The 17,163-nt window shown below is 47.9% G+C and overlaps 1 protein-coding gene across 1 annotated transcript in view; it reads right to left on the bottom strand.

Moving 5' to 3' along the window:
- The window catches only part of GLS (glutaminase), a 92,211-nt gene extending 80,485 nt beyond the window's left edge, over positions 1-11,726 (bottom strand). The window contains exon 1 of the mRNA XM_058809897.1: positions 11,690-11,726. The gene's annotated coding sequence lies outside the window, so the exon portion shown is untranslated. The remainder of the gene's footprint in view (positions 1-11,689) is intronic.
- Positions 11,727-17,163: the final 5,437 nt, after the last annotated feature.

Here is a 17,163-nt window from a genome sequence, read left to right as displayed (position 1 = left end):
GAAGTTGTAGCTACAATCCATTGCACCCTATTTACATAAAGGACTCCCAGGAAATGTTCTTGTTCCTACCACACTGACATACTACATTCATTTTCTTCTGAAGGGGACCACAGGTACACATACAGTTTGTAGGTCCAGGAAGACATTTCCATACCAGTGGAGATCCAGCATTTATACCATGCAACATAAAAATCCTGAAAGCTCTAAAAGATGTTTTCACTGGATTAGTGACTATCATTTTGATGTGAAACCTGCTTTAATGAATACCTGACAACTAAAACTCTTAAAGGAATGATTTCACTTGACATGAATGCATTCAACTACTGTTTGTTGAATGATATTCTTCTTAAACAGCCAGCCAAAGAATATAGTGACACCTGTAAATCAAGGGTTCACAACCTTAGCAGCACTCAGGGCCATGTTTGAAGCCTGCCAGAGCTCTCAGGGTGATGCTGGATTTCAGGATAAGCTCAGGAGGATTTGCACAAGCAGAGAGAAGCCTTCAGGAAGTCAGTGTTTGCACTGTAACCAGGGAGCAGCCCTCACCACAAACATTATCAAGGACTGCACATAGCATATCTCTTTTGCAGCCAGCATATTTACTTTTTCCTCATAAAATGTGGATGGATGTAATGCCAGCCCCTGTGGGCCAGGTCAGCTCATTGTACTGGCTCACGTTCAGAGCAGCTTCTGTTGGCACTGAAATAATTTGAAGTTTAATTAGTTTAGGGGTGGGGCTTTTTGAAAGCCCATTTTCTGCAGAATAAAAAAAAAAAAAAAAAAATCAAGCACCTAAAGAGATACATCCTGTATGCATAAGCGCCCTGGAAAAAGTACTTTCCAACCTGCCAAAATGAGTCAGAGTGCTGAGAATACCAACGAGGAGCACCAATAAAATAAACCCCGCAGAGGAGGGGTGTAGGAACTGAGTGCTTTCTGGAAAAACAAAAAGGCACGAGCAGGTCTCGTTTGCAAAGGGCAGCCGTGCCTTTTCTTACCAGCAGGTGTCACATGGAAGTCAGTTGTCATTCCAGCTGACACCGCATCCCCTGCCCGGGGCAACGAGCTGACCCCAAATCAAGGTGCCTGGGGAACATGAGATAAATGGAGTTGTTCTCCACCTGGACAAGGACCAGAATTACCCAGATATGCCTTACATGCCCCTCAGGGGACCTGGCTGGGGTTTCAGGAGCTGCCTCTCAATGGGCACTTCTCTAACAGGACACAAAACCCTCATACAGAGCAAGGATGCCTGACAAGTGACCCTCAGCTCCTTCCTTAGGGGCACGAACAACACCGATGCTTCACAACCCTTTTTCTCAGGAAATATCACTGTTTTGTGCCACTTCAGCCTGAATTGCCCTCTCCAAGAGGTCACAGCTAGGTCCTCCAGGATGCCAGAGTAAATGCAGGGATGGGGGATTTTAGCAGGATGTGCAAGAGCAAGGCTTTGAGTGGTGTTTCTTTTCAGAAGCATTTGGATTCCCAAAGCATCCCTATCCAAGATGTGAGTTGTGAATGCTAAGTGAAAAAACACAGGCAAATAGCAATTTCTCATCTCACAGCAATTTCTGAGCTTGAGGTAAACACTATATAGGGCATTTTTTAAAAACACTTCAACAACTGCTTTCACTTAGTGGGATCCTCTGGAGCCCAAATCTCTCCTCAATCAGCTCACCAGAAACACCGGGGGCTTCATCAGTGCTTCACAGCAGCTGCACAAATCAGCCCAGCACCATCTCCTAGAGGGAAGCTGTCATGGAACCACCCCACCAGGAACTCACCCAAACCTCTACCACCACTGGCACTGCAGGCTCCCCTGACCCAGAGATCTTTGCACAGGCAGCCTGCAAAAGGAGTCCTTGGGTGCCCCATGGGCTGGGAAACCATCAGATGGATAGCAGCGCAAGGATAACAGGAATTTCACCCTGGGTGAGTGCCTTTGGCTGTGCTGGACCACTGCTAAGAGGGAGTGACAGCCATTGCTTTGCCCAAAGGGAGAGGCCTGAGCTTCAGCTCTGTCACACCCAGAAAGGAGGCATCACCTGGGGAACCCTCCACATAAGCAGCTGCTGGGCCACAAAGCCTCAGCTGCTGAGGGACCAGCAGGGGAGCAAATCAAAGCAATTATAACTATTAAATATAACCATTGATTAGTATGGTTCATAAAGTCAGGAGTCGTGTCATGTTCTCTTGCTTTGGTTTTGCTTCTAAATGCTTCCATGAATGTGGGTATCTTTCCCAGGATCCATATTTTGTCCCCCTCCTGGAACAAACACAAAGGGGAGGATGGATGCTTTGTAGAAACCTATTTCCAACAGCCCTGTGAAAGTGTGGGAGTAAAAATGTCTGACATCCCCCTGCACAGCTTCCAATACCCTCAGGCCATCTCCTGCATACAGGCTCCATCAGCCCCTGCCAACCTGAAATACCTTGAAACAGAGATGAGTCACTTGTAAGGACTGATGGCTAATGTACTTCCATCACCCTCCTTCGTAAGGGACTTGCAATAAAATTTTAAAAGACCAAGAAAAGCATGAGTTTCACAGAAATTAAATGCTACAGCAAGGCTTTGAAACTAAAGAATTAAAGAAAACGGTGACCAATACAGACCCAACAACTGAGACATGCTCAGGAAAGCAAAATGTAAGAGATTTGCTTTCCTGGCCTTGAGCAAACAGCTCAGCCTGAGCAGCACAAGTGGCACAGGAACACCTGTGGCCCTAGCACTGCTCCACAGTACTGGGGTTGAAGTGACCCACACTCATTCGTGCTCGAAAACAATCAAGCTCACAACTGAAGGCATCATCTCAGGAGGGAGATGCTCCATCAGGGATGCAGGGTGGCACTTCCCATGCAGCAGGGAAAGGAGTAGACAAAAAAACACACAGAAAGAAGTGCTTGTGTGGCCTGAGTACTGCATGGCCCCATCATTCCCATCACCTCACCATCCCTCTACTTCCCCACCACCTGTTCCCAGCTTTCATTTTCCAGTCCTCACTCATCCTGGAGCTCTGGGACACTCATGGCAGGGAATGTGCCCTCATGCACTGCTGCTCCAGTGGCTACAGGCAGCAAACAAAAACCCAGCTGCTCCCATCTCCCTCTCCAGAGTATAGCTGGCTCTGGCACCCCAGCATTCACCAATGTTCAAGTAGGGAGAAAATACAAAACTTTATTTAAATAAACAAATTCCCTCTGTAAATGCTACGTGTGGCCAAACCGGATCTCCCAAGGTACACGGAGCTGCTCCTCAGCTGGCACAAAGTGTATCAGCAAAGGATATTTGCTCAGAGATTACAGCCTTGGGGAGCAAAAGCCAAGCCTTGTGACAGGGCAGAGATAAAAGAAACTGGAACTGAGAAAAGAAGGAGGAAAAAGGAAAAATCAGAAGAAAATTAAATGTCATCTTTCAACTGCACATTAATGGGCTTTGAACAGAGGCTGATGTTACACCAAACAGCAAAGCATGTGCTGCCTCAAAACTGTCCCTCTGTACTCTGACACATTTTTGTTATGGCTGAATATTGAAATTTTTTCACCAAGTGCAGCATCATCAATGCCAGGGCCTGGAGGACCCCTCTCCTCTTACTCAGAGGGTGAGGGGTGGGAAAGGGAGCAGACAAGGGGCCAGCTGGGCCAGGGCAGCAGGACAGGCTCACCCTGGGAAGATGCTCCATCAGGTGAACTCCATCCCTGTCATCCTTATGAATTGACACTGGAAAGACACTGGGAAGAGCACAGTTGTGGTTTGCTCCTCAATTTTCCTTCTCTTGCAGAAAGACCACAGCACAAGCACAGTCACAATGATTTTTTTCCATAAGAGTCTTTCCTGACCCAAGTCCAAACTGCCAGAAACATCTCCCAGGCTGCTGCACATTAAATTACTTAGCCCTTTCTCCCTTACAGGTGGGGAACTGCCATCACTAAAAAACACTAATACATTTACATGAAAAAAAAAAAAATTTTACGGTTTCATCCTTTTCATACACTTAGTGTCTGCTGCAAGCCCAGTGCAGCCACAGCCAAATTGCTTGATTGTGTCAGAACTCTGGTGGGGCAGGAACACCAGTGGTGGGAATTAATTATCTCCTTGCATCCATTAAGTATCTCCCACTCTGTTTGTTCCCTTCTTCATCTCAGTGCTCCTTCCCACTGCAACCTTTCCAACCGGAGTTGTTTTTTCCCTAACCCAAAGCACCTTTGCCTGTGGGGCACAGGCTGTGAGGGGGGAACACAGCCCTGCCACCACCAGGCCCTGCTGCAGCTGCTGACAGGGCAGCACCAGGGCAAGCCCAGCAAAAGACCCTTTGATCCAGAAAAACAGATGAGAGAGATGGCTTGGCATCAACAATTCCCAAAACATACGAAGTCCAACAACAGTGCAGTTCTGACATTTAGCAGAAGCAGCTTAAAAGTAACACTTCTTATGCTCCTACCTGGTATCCCACAACCAGGAAACCAAAGCCAAGAGAGGTGCTCATCCAGCTGGGAGGTGGGACTCAGGACTAAGGGGGAACAAAGCTTTAAGGATCTCAGGGACCTCTGCACTGTCTCCTGAAGCACCTGGACAGGTTCACAAGCTGATTGATATCTTGACTGAACCACAGAGAGTATGAGGTGAAAAACAAGCATGGAAAGAGGCTGCCATTCACTGCTATTCCCAGTGGACAAGGGAGATGGCAAGAAAGATTGGTTTTGATTTGAAGTTCTTCAAGAGGCTTTTAAAAAATAAAAGAAAAAAGACAGTGATGGAGGGAGTGGTGAGGCAGCAGCAGCAGCCTGTGAAGGTGCAGTGGGGCAGGAGGATGAGCCAGTGTGAGTGGGTTGGGGTGAGGGCCATGAGCAGGACTGGGGAGTGGGCAGGCACAGAAATCCTGCTCAGGAAGGGTCCTTGAAGAACACATGGGCTCCAATTGCCACAGGGAAAAAGCAAAATACACCAAAGACCTGCTTTTACATAGAATGAGAAAGCAGAAAGCTGCTGGTTAATGGCTTTCCTGCATCCTGCACATCTGGCAGCTTTGCAGTGCCCTGATCCTGGTTTGCAGCCTAAAATGCTTCTCCCATGAGATGCAAAGCCCTCCTGCCAGGTGCATGGCCTGCTGGGCACAGCTTTGTGAAGCAGCCCTGGCTCCAGAACAGCCTTCAAGCAGGAGGGGCTCAAAGAACCCAGCCTCAGCCCCCTTGAGTGATCATCCCAATTAAACCAGAGCCAGGTGTCATGGCAGAGCAGCAGCTAAATTACAGGGTGGGGAAAGGCAGGGGTCTGACTGCCTGGCAATCAAAGAGGGCAAAGGAAACCTGAGCTCTGTAATTGCACCCCAATCTGAGAACAGGCAGGAATAGAAATGTGCCTCCAAAAAAAATCATATTGCAATTAAGTTTCTCTCCCTTTCTAATCCATAATTTGAAATGTAAGTATTTTAAATGATGATGGGTAATACCTCTGCAAATTATGATGTCGCCAGAGAGTGTTGTAAATAAAAAAGATTTAATAAGCAAACCTAAACTATCTCCAGTAACTTATATTCCATGAAACTGCTTGCAGGCCACGTCCCAGGAAGTGCAGCAAGTAAGGTGAGCACCAGGTGGCTGGAAGTGACAGAGTTTCATCTCACTTTTGTACAGCTCCTCACCTCTGCACAGGACATCCACCACCCAGCCCAAAGTCTCTCAAGTCCCTACCAGGTGCCTTTCCTCCCTGCTGGCAGGGATAACCAGCAGTGCAGGTACCACACTGGGCAGCTGTTTCAGTGTGACCTCTTCAGCCACAAAAATCAAATTGTTGCACCCACAGCCTGCTGCAGACCTGGAGTAGTTTCTGAGGTTTAGGAACCAGGTGAGATTTGGGCACTGGAGCTGATGGTGGCCGTGCTCAGCTCTGACAACAGAGACAGGGCTGCTCATTCGTGCTGGGAAATGCTGCAACTGCGTGGGCAGAGCATGATACAGTGGACACATTTAGAAGCACTTACACTGACTTTTAAAAATACATTAATTTTACACATCTACTACTTCAAGAGGTTGGGTTTTTTTGGGGTGGGTTTTTTTAATTATTCAAAATAACACCCTTTCTCCCTGCTAAAATTTGTTCTGCATATCAATCAGAGTGAAGAGAAATCCTTTGGACCCTTCTCTGTGCACAAAACCACCACAAAAAAAAAAAAGTATCAATAAATTATAAAGCCTTCTTTCCACAGCCATCTGTGTGGAGAAGGAAATCCCCAGCATACATGTCTTCTAGCAGAGCCACTTTATCAAAATACCACTAAAAAACACACACACTGTTTCTCCATCAGAAGCTTAGAGGTTTTCTGAAGCATCCAGGCCATCCTGAACTGGTAGACCTGGAAATGTGCAGGGCTCTGTTTGTAGGACCTGTAGGACATCTCTTCTGGGAGCTGTGCTTCAGCACACAGCATCCTCATGGCACATGAGATGCCTGAGCTGCCTGCACTTGCTGGCAGCAAATCTAATTATAATTCATCATTAAAAGTGGCAGCAAAACATAGGGAATAATTTATCTCATCTTGCAACAGAATGGCAAAGCTGGCCTTGGAGAATGACTTTTTACATTTTTTCACCTCAAGACAGATAAAAATTACTAACAGACTCAAGTAAATTAATACTATGAATTAAGTCAGCAGTGCTGCTGCATAGAAGTGAAGCCTGAACATCAAAAGCCTAGGTATCAGCCCAAAGCAGGTGCCATTCCACTGGTTATGCAGGTTTGTGACCACAAGATTTGAGTTTCCTTCATCCCTTACCGAACGAAAGCTTTATTGATTTATTTATTTTAATCAGATTTCTCTCACGTCACGCACACTCATCAAACCTGACTGGCAGGGCATGAAATAGCAATCCCTGAAAATAGAAGCGAGGAAGAGTCTCGCTCTACTTCCACCCTCCTCCCAGAAATCTGCCACACGGGGCTGCAGCGAGGTGGGGTCCCATGGGATGGAGTCAGCCAGACAGCGGAATTTGGATGCTGCTCCCATTGCAGGGGCACTGAGACAAACAGCAAAGGAGCCAAACCCACATCCCTTGGAGGCTCTTGGTTGCAAGGGATTTGCGTTGACTGCAAAGGCAGCAGTAGCACTCAAGATCTTTCTGGGCTGGAGTATTGGGGTCACATCACAACTGGGATCTAGCACCAGTCCCTAGAAGTGATAGTGATGGGCAACATAAAGAAAAAAATCCCACCAACTCAAGCTTTTCTGTGAGCTCTGGGCATGATCCTAGTCCCACAGAAGTGCGTGGGCGTTTTGCAACTATTCCCAGTAAATGTAGATCTGTTCTCCTCTCCTTGTTCCCTTGCTGTCTCTGCTTGGCATTCCTTCCTCGCCTCAGCTCTCCTTCCCTCTGCAGGTCAGCGCCTGCAGCCCCACGCATGGATTCACCATGGAGGTGTGCAGGGCACCTGGAAACCGGCCCATGTCCAACCAGCAGCTGCTGGAGTCACCTCCCACACCAGCAGGGATAACTGGCTCCAGGAGCACGGCATCCAGCGGGAAACGCCCGCCGGCCCCCGAGCAGCTCTCCGGGAAATGCTGCTCTCGCAACCTGCGCCTTTAAATTCATTTCACTATTCCAGTCATTTCACTAACTACTTAATTGCAGCCATCTCTGTGCGTCTGTCTCGGCCCGACACCCACAGCTGCGGCCGCCCACGCCGACACCCACGCCGGCCCACGCTGTGACTCATGCTCCGAGGCGCGCTCCAAAAGCCCCGCTCCCCGCCGAACGCTCCCTTCAAATGAGTGCTGCTACTTTGATCTATTTCCATAGATTCCTGTGAGTCATCTGATCCGTCTCTGATCTAAACCCAGTAGACTAGAGCCTGCATGTACGGTGTTTTGCATGAATTTGGCTTGCACAGAGGGCTGACCCTGCTGAAGCGCACAGGCGTGCGAGAGCACAAAACTCCTGGGAACTTCTTCCAGGAGGGAATTGCTTACTTATCCAAAAAGAAGAGCAATTATTTTATATTAAAAAGTCTCATTGGACTTTAAAAAATTATATACATGTGCTTAGGTAGTGGGGACAGCATTGTTCTGGGATACAAGGCCACAGTGATGCTCAGAACCCCTTTCCACCAAATCTCTTCAGTCTTTTCCCACCTTCCCCAGTTTATGACCCTCTCCTCACTTTGCAGATGGCAGCACGGTGGTGCCAAAGCTCAAAGTGCACTTTGGCAGGAGCCAGCCTGCCACTGGCAGCACCTTAACGAAGGCACGGGCGATGATCTGTCCTGGACACCTCAGGGCAGTGCAGTTTGGCTCCTGTCACAGGGGAAGGCACTAATGACACCCAGGCTACCACCAAGGCTTCACGCCTACTGTCTGGCAGATTTGTGCCCCAAGGGTACCCAAACTCTTTCCTAGCGGGTGTTGTCTCCTGGTGATCAATGCAGCACTTGTGGGTGGATCCACAAAGGCCATGGGGAGCATTCCTGAGCCTGCCATCTCTCCCAGCCGTTATGTGGTTTGTGGAGGATGCTGTCATGGCTGAGGGTGGATAGTCAGAGGTGCTCGTTCCCGCCCGGAGGCTGTTGGCCAGGCCGTGCCAGCCTGCAGCTGAGCTACCCCTCCCCTCTCACAGGCAGCACTCAACCTTGAAAACGGACCTTCCTCAAGCCCTGCTGCTGCAGGCACCAGCATCATTCCCATGCCACAGCCTCCCTGCGCACAGCAGGCAGGCAGCATTCCTTCCTGAGTGCTTCACAGGCAAGTAGCAGATGGTGCCTGTCACTAAAAGCAAATAAATGCTTTGGTGCCCTGATTTATCTGCGCAAACACCACCTGAATTATCAAGGACAGGAGGCCCCCTTGACAACGCCCTGCTTAGTGGATTTGCACTCCTTGATAACAAGCTCTAAGGACACGGAATTCACACTTTAGAGGGTGTATATCACTAAGGGCTTATTTAGGTTTGCACAGATGCATTTGAAGCACAATTAAAACAAAAAAAAAAGAAAAAAGAGAAGCCAGATGGGTTTCATGGAGTTGTCACAAGGATAATTCCCAGACATGCCTAAAATGCTAAATATTAAGAAAAAAAAAAAAGATGTGAAACTTGAAGCCTACACCTGAGCTTCCTGAAGTCTGTGGCAAAGCTTCTGTCACCTCCCTGCAAGAAGAGACTGCAGGAATGCAATTAGAGATGGGAAACCCGGGGCCAAATTGCTTCCCTTTGCTCCCTGAGTATAAAACCAATTAACTCCCTTCTGCACAGCAGATGAGGAACAGAAAGCCAAATCTTCAAAGCTTCCCAGCGGCTGATATTTGGGCTCACCCTTTTATATTCCCCATCCATCCTCCTAATGGGTCTCAGCACTGCCATCATGCCTGGCACCAGGGGCCATCCATCTGCAAAACACAGCCCAGCTGCAAAGGAGCTCTGGGAGCTACAGGTTTATTTAAACCAAGTCTGTGGAGATGAGCGCCCCCTGCACCGGCCACAGCGGGTCCCAGCTCTCCCTGGGAGTGCTGAGTGCTTTATCTTCCAGCAATTCCTCCTGGAGAGCACTGCAGGGTGTGGCACAGGGAGCGCTCTGCCGGCCTGGAGGGGGGCTGCTCATTAATTGGAACATCTTGAACTAGGGAAGCATGAATCTCAATGTGGTAATTTTTTACAAGAATAACAGCAACATCAGGAGGCTGGACCAATCCTTACTGCAAAATGTGGCTGAACTCAATTCCTGGACACCCCAAAAAGTGCCAAAAATAGCCCAAGTGATCCAGGGAGCACAGCAAGGGCTAACACTCCCTGGGTGTTTTTTTTTCTGGAAAACCTACAACGATGTAGTACTTCAGTACTGAACAACCCTTTCTCCCTTTTTTCCCCTGGTTGTTTTTGTTCATTTTCTTTCATTTTGTTTTTGTTTGTTTTCAAGAGAACTGGGGGAGGAGGGAGAGAAAGGGGTAGAAAAAACATTGTGTGATTTGATTTGAATTGCACTGCACTTTCCCTGTGCTTTTTTTATGCTCGATGGGAATGATGCATGCAAGTCTGGGAAAACAGCACATTTCACCAGCCTGAAAAATATTGCCTTGGGCCAAACCCAAATTTTCAACACGTTCACTGGAAGATGAATAACATTTTTTGAATAGCCAGAGTGGCAACCTGTGATACCCACTGTTTTAAGAAAATAGATATTATATGGTAACTGAAGTCTCAGCAGTCTCAAATATTTTTAGGGTGTTGATGGCCATCAGCAGCACTGAGCATCATGCTCAGAAAGTGGCACTCAGCCCTTGCCGACCCTTGCAGCGCTTCTGAGTGGGAAGCAGCAAGGCAAGCAAGTCACTAGAGGGAGAATTTCTGTCTTCCAGGTCCATAAAGGATATGCAATATATAAGCAGAATCAAAATGAATCACAAAACCACATGGAAACTGCCTGATTTCCCCTATTATTCCTAACACACCAGCCCTAAATGATACACTCCAGAGGAGCCGCAGTTAAAATATTGTTGTTTATTCAGTTATTTCCATACGTGTCTTATTTATTTAGGATCAAGACAAATACTACTTGCATGCCTACTCTGCTGGCATTAATCATCTGCTGCATCCTGGGGTGCAGGGGGTGGGAGGAACACGACAGCCATGTGTGTGGGCAGGCACAGGTGGGTGTTTGCCTGTAGGAGCAGAGGTTTGGAGCAAGCCAGGGTGAACGCTCCAATTCAGGCCCTTCCCAGGGCCTTGCACAACGCTCAATTTTTTTGGTTTAAATATTTTTTCATTGCAAATTTTATCTGTGATCAAAGGGCACATTGGTGGGGCATGGGATATTTATTGTCCCATTGGTGGAGGCTCACACCTCAGCGGCCTTTGAGCACGGATTTTCAGCCTCGCCCCTCTGCAGCATCTTGGCACTGAGCCGCTCTCCCCAGCAGCCCTCCCTCTCTGCTGAGAGCTGCCGAAAGCCCCTTGGCTGTGCCTGAATGGGGGAACATTTGCTCTCTCGCTCGGGCGCGGGGAGGGAGCTGCGTGTCAGGGAGGGAGTGACGCTGGTGCAGCGCGCAGGAGCCGCGCCAGGGGAGCCGCTCGCAGCGGGGATGCCAAGGCGCGGGCGCTGCTGGCTCCGCTCGCAGCAGGAGCCGCAGCCATTCCGAGCAGCAAAGCCGCGCTCGGTGGGGAGCCCCGGGCCCCGAGAGCCGCGGCAGCGCTCTGTGGAGGGGAGGCAGCCCACAGACACCTGGCACAGGGATGGGGCTTGTGGCTGTCCCCCCAGCGCCAGCACCTCCCCCGCCGCTGACTCTTTAACCAGCCTAAACCCTTTTTCAAACATTTATTTAGCTTGAGAAAATGGTCAATTTCACTTGGTATGTGGTTCTAGTCTATTTAATTAAAAATCAATTCAGCCCATAGCTAAACAAATGAAGGGAAAAGAAAGGCCAAGTCTGGTAAACCTGATTAGAGCAAGCCCGATCAAACACTCCCAAGTTAAACACCTCAAATCCATCTGTGTACAGCCACACTGAGAGTCAGTCCTTTAGGTCAAATCCCACTGGCAGTGTACACCATTTGGGATATTAACAACATATTTGATATCTAAATGTTCATTTTTATTTACCTTGGAATTACAGAATCAATTAGGTTGAAAAAGACTTGCAGTCACTGAGTCCAACCATAAACCTAACACTGCCACATCCACCATGAAACCATGTCCCTAAGTGCCACATACCTTTTTATTTCCCACCTGGTGCAGCAAATGTCACAGTTGAGCCAGCCACGATGTACAGAGTGGCAGCCTACCACTTCAGAAGGTTTCAAGCATCTGCTCTTGTTCTTTAGCCCACCCTTTTATCCCCTTCTGTTGATGCATGGCACCTGTGTGCCCTCTGTTCCCTGTGGTGTTGGTCAGTGCCCCTGGGCACTCCATGGCTCATTGCTGTCAGTGCTGCTCACAGCTGCACCCATTGGGGATGAGGCTGCAGCCCCACTCCCAATCACCACAAACTGTGTGTGCCTACAACCACATACAATAGCAAGGAAACCCATAACATCTCCTGTTGATCTGATTCACAACCCAGCTGTGCCCACAATGAATTAAATGATTTTTCAGCTTGGACAGGAGAACAAATCCCTTTTTTGGGAGCCCCTCTGCCATGAACAGAGCCTGAGTTGGCATTACAGGAGTGCTGATGTCCTGCTGACCTGAAGATCAGCGCAGACAAATTTCATGCAAACAGCAAAGCAAAAGCCAGTGTCACCCACCTTTACTTTCTGCTACCAACTTCCAGTGACCACAAGGGAGGCTTTTTAATATCACCAAAGACTAAGGCACTGTGGTAACATCCATCCTCTTACATCCTCCCTTCTCCATCCTTTCCAAGGGAAGTCCTCAGCACAGCAAAAAAGAAAACAAGTAAAAATGTAGTATCTGCTTAAATATGCTTTCTGCCTTCTTTTTAGAAGAGAAATTTTAGTAAAGACTCTGAGTGGGGAGCCCAAGGAGGGACAGGTTGCATCCCATCCTCCCCAGAGGAAATGTAACAGCACAGTCCCTGGGGAACAGGGGTCAGCTGCTGCCCCTCTCCCAGCTGCACTAGGAACACTTTGATTTCAGATGGGGAGCAAAGTGTAAAAACAAACAAACAAACAAAAAAACCAAACAAACCAAGCAGTAAAAAGTCACTGTATTTTGGTTTCTTTCATCAAGGACCAAGAGGGTGGTGTGGGAATGGCAAATGGGAATTCAAGGTGATCTGCAGAGCAAAAAGGACCTCATGCCTTTTCTTCCTTCTTTGAAATACCTAAAAAAGTAACTTTAGAAGATAATTGTTCTGTCTTCTCTTAAACAATGGAAAGAAAAATACAATCTTGGCATTTTTGCCCTCAAATACAAAGACTGTGAATTTATTTTTGGAGAAAGCAAAATGGCATCTCAGAACCTAACACATTGAAGACACCGAGCGCTCCAAAAATAAAGCTGAGCATCACAAGGCAGACAGCCCTGTCAGCAGGCTCTGAGCGGGGATCGCCTGCCCCTGTCAGAGCAGATTTCATGAAGCTTGATAGCAAAGGCATCTGGTGAGGGCTCTGCTGTCTAATCCTCAAAGCACACCTGATATTGCAGGAAGAAATCTTGGATGTACTCAATAGTCACACTGTCAGACTGGGGCTCCGTTTAGCACCAGGAGCTGTTTCTAGAGAGCTTGAGAAAAAGTGACAGAGTGAGGAAAGAAGGAAGAAAAAAAGGGAATAAAATTCAGGATGACACTTACATAGATGTAATGGCTAACAAATGGCTTATTTTCTACCCCTAGAAACATTCCTGTTGAAAAACACTGTATTAGTTGTCTCCTGGTATTGCAGGCTCTATAGGACACCTTGATCTGATACAAAGCACAAGGCAAACACAGTCCTTACTGTGGAAAATTGGTGGGGTGTTGTTCCAGCAATGGGAGTGGATAATTTCTGGAATTGGTACTCAAAGTTATTACAATGGCATATAAGGCTTTAAAATATGCATTGGGTTTTCCTGAGTCAATCAGCATTTACATGATGAGAGCACGGGGGGGAAATCTCTAGACATCACTGAGGAATTTGTTAATTTGTCATTACTGAGTTTTGATATATGCTCCTTAATGTCTTTCCTACACTCCTGGAAGCTGCCATCGTTTTACAGGGACTGGGTGTGCCCCAGCAAAGAGCTGTCACTCCTGTGGGTAGCAGTCAGAGCATCCTGCTCCCTCCTCCTCCTCCTCACAGCCCAGTCATCAGCACAACATCCCTACACGTGCCAGAAATACAGAGGCAAGGGTTGTTTCCACTGCATCCCCGTATGAGGATGAACCATGGAGCACCCTGAACCTCACGTTTTACTCCCTTTGCACTGCTGAAGAAAAGGAGAGCATTTGGGGGATGTGGCTCTGCCACAGCAGCTGGCTCACACACCAAGCAGTGAGGAGGGAGCAGGATGCTCTGACTGCAGGGACCCCCCCTCTGAATTTTGTCTGTTGAAGTAATTTGTGTAGGAATGATGACACTGTCATTAAGGGTAGATGTTAATAGCGATATCTACACAAAGAGTGTAATTTCAGCTGCTCTGCTCAGGCTGTAGCCCACAAACATCAATAAGCAGGGTGAATAAATCCACACATGTCCCTGTGGGATCACTCCCCTGACTTGCTTTTCATCCTAAACCCTGGTGAACTAAAAGCTACAGTCACCTCCACTGCAACCTGGTAGTTAGGCTTATGGAAAAACAATAAATCTTTACATTCAGAGAAACAGCTCGGGGTGTTATCCGGCATTCCCTGACCTCAGGCACAGTCTCTGCTCCCATCCTCTTTGTGGCCAGGAGCCCACGGTTCCCAGCCAGCCATGCCAAACCTGCCAGGCACTGCAAGGGCACCTGGGGCTATCCATGTTTCTGCTTTGCTTTTCACCTGAGCTCCTCTGTTCGGGGGCTCTGTAACACCCATTAATTACTGCTCTGAGCTCTGGGATGGATTGGGATGGGTTTGGGCTTTGGAGGGAGCGTGGGGCACAGCAATTCAGTGGGATCCAGCTTTCTCCGTGCCTGCATCCCTTCCCCTCGCTCAGGCGGAAAACAACAGCTGTGACAAGCGGGGGAGCAGCATCGCCCACTCCCTACTCCCACTGACGCCGGGAAGAAAACAGCCTGCTCTCAGTTCCTCCTCACTGCTGTCGGCTTCCAGCAGTGCCGGGCTGCCAGCGAGGCAAGAGTCGTGTCAGCAGAGCAGGTGCAACTCCAGAGCTACGGGGAGGTCACTGGTTAAACACCTCATTGATTCTTTTCCAAGGACAGGAGTTACAGAGTGCCTGCAGCGCTTGTAAATTGTCACTGTTGAGGGATGAAGTTCACCTGTAGTAGCCGGCCATAAGCAGAGACTTTGTCAGAGTCAGTGATTAGTTGTTTCCCTGGATTTCTACAATACTAAGGCACCACCCATGCAAAAAGCTCTGGGCTCAGTGCCATGATTTAAAACATGCACATCCACCCCCTGTCAGCCTCACCCCCAGCAACACCCAGCTGCGAGCCTTGGGTGGGGGGAAAGAGGAGGGAAAAAAAATGAGAGAAGCAAGAAGCAATCCCCTCGGCCAGCCCACCCTTCTCTGGGAAGAGCAGGACCTCCCTCTAATGCTCAGTTACCTGTATTCTCTCAGGACACTGGCAACCCCTGCAGCCTGGTGTCAGCTAACAGCACTGCCACAGCCTCACCCTTGCAGCCAGGCTTGGCCAGGGCCTCCTCACATCCCTGCAGGTCACAGGGATGCAGGTGGTGGGGCCAGGAACAAGGATCTCTAAATCCTGCTCTGTGAGCAGTTAAACCAGGATGGGAGACAGACTGCAAGGCAAGGGAGAGCTTTTTCTCAAGCCAGGAAAGGGAACAGTGCCTCTTAATATAGCAAGGGGAGTAATATAAAAAGAGTCTTCCCTATCTCCCACCTCCCATCCCTCCTACATCCTGACTTATTTTAGTGCCTGGATACACCCCGGCATGCAGAAAACCATTAGGGTTGCCAAACGCCTGTTTCAGGAGACAATTTACACACACTAAATAGTTTTGGGTTTTGTTTGCTGCTCCTCACTGCAGCACCTGTGGCTAAGGCTGGCCAGCAGCCCTGCTGACAGCTCCTGAAGTTCCAGCAAACTTTGCCTGCTGCCTGGGAGCAGACTGGGCCTCCTGGCCCCAAATCCCAGGAGACCTCTCTGTACCTGGCTGTGCCTCCAGGTGTGCTGGTGGCCAGGCTGCAGGGACATGGGGAAGGGCTGTATTGGGTCCCTGCCTGCCCTGGCACCTGCCAGGGGACACGGGGATGTTTAATGGGTCATGGCCACACGACACCACAGCTGGCAGCAAGGCAGAGTCTTTGATTTTGGAGTGAGGACAGTGAGACCCCAGCTGTGGTGGGCTGAGGATGAGGAAACCTCCCCTCCCACAGCAGGGAGAGACATTAGTCAGAGCCACAAGGTGAGGTCACAAAGTCACATCCTGAGACCACAGGGCCTGTTTACATGCAGCTCTGGAAAACACCTGAGCAAAGAAAACCCTTCTTTTTGGAAGAAATCCTGCAGCTTCCCCACGTTTCAGTGGTGGCCAGCATCCCCCTCCTGTCCCAGCAGGGCAAAGCTCTTGACCTGTCCCCTGGTACAGGGCACATCTGCCAGAGCATCTCTGCATCCCAAGGGGCTGTGCAGTGAGGACCCCAAACTAACGACAGCTGTTCCTTAATTTTTGGTCAAACTAAGTATTTTCTGTCACAAAGGCACTCACAACAGAATTCAGCTGTTGGTGAAACATGCACACTGATGAAAGCTGCCACTTTATAAATGAAGGCTCCTCCATTAAAAAAAAAAATCTTATTTTATGGAGTTTCATTCTAATAATATTATTTTTACCTATTAAATTACATGTCAGAAGTAGTTCCTCTATCATGTCATATTATGACAGGAATAATAGTTGAAATATTCTCCTTTTACTTGCCATTACAATCACAAAGAGCAGCTGTTATCTGGTGCTGTTCAAGACATCTTTTCTTTGTTCTAGATCAAAGTGGCTCCTGCTTGTGCCCCAGTGAAGTCATCAAACCGTTTCGTTACAACATGAACATGAGGCACTTTGATCTAGAAACAAAGGCAAGGGAGATTAATCAGTATCTAGCCAAACCACTCTTAATTAAAAAATTAAAAATAAAAATAGCTGAAGCTCTTACATCACATTATGATGTGTAGGTAATTGTAAGGCATCCCTGTGCACTCCCTTTACAGGGATGACACAGAAGTTGGAATGGCAAAACATCCGCACACACTAACCAGATTTTCCTCAAGCATTCTAAAATTTAAAAAAAAAATTAAAATAATTTAAAAAATAATAATTAGAAAAAGATTTTCCCAAATTCCAGTTTATGAAAAACTGAAAATATTTGGGTTTGTTCCAATTCAGCAGCTACAGATTATTTTCTTTTGTGGCATTTTATAAGAATCCTGAAATCCAATCCTGAACTTTATCTCTCTGTCATATGTTGGGTTTATAAAACACCATCTTCACATAATGTCTGCTGAAGCCTGATTTGGTTAGTATGTGATGTATTATCACAGAAGTTTGCTGAATTCTTTCTGAACCAGCTGATCTCCAAGGACAAAAAGAAATATCAGATTTAGTAAATCCAAAATATTTCAAAGGC

The sequence above is a fragment of the Ammospiza caudacuta genome, chromosome 8 (assembly GCF_027887145.1).
Source record: "Ammospiza caudacuta isolate bAmmCau1 chromosome 8, bAmmCau1.pri, whole genome shotgun sequence".
Classification (NCBI taxonomy): Eukaryota; Metazoa; Chordata; class Aves; order Passeriformes; family Passerellidae; genus Ammospiza; species Ammospiza caudacuta.
Note: the sequence above shows the minus strand (reverse complement) of the source record. Positions and strands in the feature narration are given on the sequence as shown.